This window comes from Dama dama, chromosome 31, assembly GCF_033118175.1.
Source record: "Dama dama isolate Ldn47 chromosome 31, ASM3311817v1, whole genome shotgun sequence".
Lineage (NCBI taxonomy): Eukaryota > Metazoa > Chordata > Mammalia > Artiodactyla > Cervidae > Dama > Dama dama.
In genome coordinates this window covers 13432393-13436142 of record NC_083711.1, presented here as the reverse complement: position 1 = coordinate 13436142, position 3750 = coordinate 13432393, and positions in this window count along the sequence as shown.

Sequence of the window (3750 nt, the reverse complement as noted above, 5' to 3'; positions counted from 1 at the left end):
CTGCACCTTGTTTTACCTCCAAAACAAGTAATCATTTCCTACAAGTTTTTCTTAACATAGATCATTTACATTATACATATCCCTTCAAAACTAATACACCAGAATACAGATCTAAAGAAACTGATCTTTGAACCTTGATCTAGAATCAAGTTGAGAGCTTTAATCAAGGATTTTCTTAGCCTTAGGAAGACAAGTTTATACAGAATTCAGATTTTGTAAGATATTTATTGCCCTGGACTACTAAGTTTGCACCAACCAGTTCACTTAATTATCAGCCCCTAAGATGAGGGCAAAAGAGTCAAAACCAGCGAAAACACTGACAACAACAACAACAAAAACACAAAAACCTAGGAGATGTTTTAAATATTCAGCTCTTCCTAATTGACCTGGAAGGAGTAAGCAAACAGGAAATGTACAATGAAGGCATTTCAGATGCCTTTCCCTTAGGAAAAGTCTTAATGAAAATCAAAACTATAAACAAACAAACATAAAAAGATGAGTAAGTAGCAGATCCCAAAACAAATCCAGAAAAAATTTCAAACAACATTCTAGAGAATCCTCAAAAGCAAACGTAAAGATGGGCTTGCCTATTTTTTTGAAAATGGACTCCAGAAGTACCAATTGAGATGATCTCCAACATGTCACTAAATACTTCAAAAATCTAGAAATCAAAACAAACCTCTGACCTTCAAGATAAAGCAGATGATACACAAAATAAAAATAAGACCAAAAGGTTCTCTGTTCTATGAGAAATGGGCAGCTGTGTACCACAAGCAGAAAGGCCAGGAGAAGAATGCATGTTCTGTAATGACTGAAAAACAGGACAATTAGCCAAAATCTCCCCAGTAACTTACTCCAGGAAACATTAGTTAGTTAGTGTTAATCGCTCAGTCGTGTCTGACTCTTTGTGACCCCATGGACTGTAGCCCACCAGACTCCTCTGTCCATGGAATTCTCCAGGCAAGAATACTAGAGTGGGTTGCCATTCACTTCTCCAGGGCCCTGATCTTTTAAATACAGATGAACAAGGATATATAGATATGGCAATCTTTACATACCAATAATTCTAGAACCGTAGAATATCAGATCCCTCAGACTACTAAAACCAATCAAATAGTGGAAATGTCCAACAATCTTTAATGATTATTTTGGGACCATTATCAGAATTTAGTACTTTCCTCATGATACAACCATTTAAGAGGTAAGTTTTGCTTCATAAATGAAACTGCCACGTAAAATTTAATGCAGACTTATTTTTCAAAATTCTGGAAAACGCTACATATGACCAAAGTATAGCTGATTTTGACATACAACTACACTAGGCATGATTCAAAAATTAACCAAAGGATAAGCTATGATCCCAGAATTTTATAGGCAAAAACTCTCAAGACATAGGTAGAGTATTTGGAGATGAGTTTGAGAGTCTAGGCTGATTCGTCCTAGATTTTCATAAACCTTTCTTTTTGTATGGACATGTAAGGTTAGGCCTGTACTGTCCAATACAATAGCCACTAGCAACATGTGGTTAATGATCTCTTGAAATGTGGCCAGTGTGACTGAAAAACAAAATTTCAAATTTTTATTTAATTTTAACTAATGAAAATTTCAAAAGAGACACCAGATCCAGTTATTGGAAGACCTTCAAGTGCATTTGGGAAAGACTTGGGCACGTGAATTTATTTAACAGTAAATTTTCTGAAATCAAATAAAGTATTTCTGATGAAAATTTCCTATCTAAATTGAAAAGTGCTATAAATTTAAAATACACTGAATTTCAAAAACAATATGAGAAAATAATATAAGGTAGCTAATTATTACTGATTAAATACTGAAATAGTACTTTGGATACCAAGTTAAACACAATGTGTTATTAAAATTTCACCTATTCTTAAATTTTAGGCTACGAGAGAACTTAAAATAGCATATGTGGCTCACATTGTATTTTTATTGAATGGTGCCTGATTGGTCCATGTTATAAGGCAATGACTGTCAGCGAGGGACAACTTTACCACCTGGAGAACATTTAGCAATGCCTGGACATTTTTGGTTCTCACAAGGATGGTGCACTGGTATTGAGCAAATATACAGGCCAGGGATGCGGATAAACATTCTACAATGCCCAGGACAGTCCCCAAAACAAAGAATTTTGCAGCCCAAAATGCTAACAGTAGTGAGGCTGAGAATTTCTGCTCTAGTGGTTTTTCAAGAGCATGACAAAAATAAAAAATATGTTGCCTCCTATAGCCCATCCTTTGAGCTACCAGCTTACTCTCTCTTGCACCAAGAAACTGCAGCCTAGATTAATTAGTTGAAGTATCTTCCTAATTTGTACTTAGGTCACTTTTAAATTTGATTGTATCAACCACAGCTTAACATCATAATGCTGAAAGACTGAAACCTTACCCTCTAAGATCAGGAACGAAACAAAGATTATCTGTTCTCACCACTGCTATTCAATACTGGAGTTTCTAGTCAGATGTCTAATAAAACGCATCCAGACTGGAAAAGAAATAAAACTATCACTATTGCCAATAGTAAGACGTTATATATAGAAAATTCTAAGTTGTACACACACACACACACACACACACAATTAGAACTAGTAAACAAGTTCAGCAAGGTTGCAGGGTACAAGATCAATGTGCAAAAGTAAATCTGATACTATATGATGTATATCTTCACTTTCTCCTCATTTTACTATCAACTATACACTAGAAATGTATGCCCTCTCATATCAAGAAACTGTCTTAACTTTAGCTGATGAAATAAATTTCCATGGTTATAGGTACAGTTAAAGAAATCCACGCTCAGAATAGATGTGTTGAACACGCCACTCCTAAGTTTGTATAGATAACTGACTGTTAATGGGTCTTAAAGAATGAAAAGGAGCAAATCAAAACCACAATGAGGTACCATTACACGCCAGTCAGGATGGCTGCTATCCAAAAGTCTACAAGCAATAAATGCTGGAGAGGGTGTGGAGAAAAGGGAACCCTCTTACACTGTTGATGGGAATGCAAACTAGTACAGCCTCTATGGAAAACAGTGTGGAGATTTCTTAAAAAACTGGAAATAGAACTGCCATATGACCCAGCAATCCCACTTCTGGGCATACACACTGAGGAAACCAGATCTGAAAGAGACACATGCACCCCAATGTTCATCGCAGCACTGTTTATAATAGCCAGGACATGGAAGCAACCTAGATGCCTATCAGCAGATGAATGGATAAGGAAGCTGTGGTACATATACACCATGGAATATTACTCAGCCATTAAAAAGAATTCATTTGAACCAGTCCTAATGAGATGGATGAAACTGGAGCCCATTATACAGAATGAAGTAAGCCAGAAAGATAAAGAGCATTACAGCATACTAACACATATATATGGAATTTAGAAAGATGGTAACGATAACCCTATATGCAAAACAGAAAAAGAGACACAGAAGTACAGAACAGACTTTTGAACTCTGTGGGAGAGGGTGAGGGTGGGATGTTTCGAAAGAACAGCATGTATACTATCTATGGTGAAACAGATCACCAGCCCAGGTGGGATGCATGAGACAAGTGCTCGGGCCTGGTGCACTGGGAAGACCCAGAGGAATCGGGTGGAGAGGGAGGTGGGAGGGGGGATCGGGATGGGGAATACGTGTAACTCTATGGCTGATTCATATCAATGTGTGACAAAACCCACTGAAATGATGTGAAGTAATTAGCCTCCAACTAATAAAAAATTAAAAAAAAAAAAA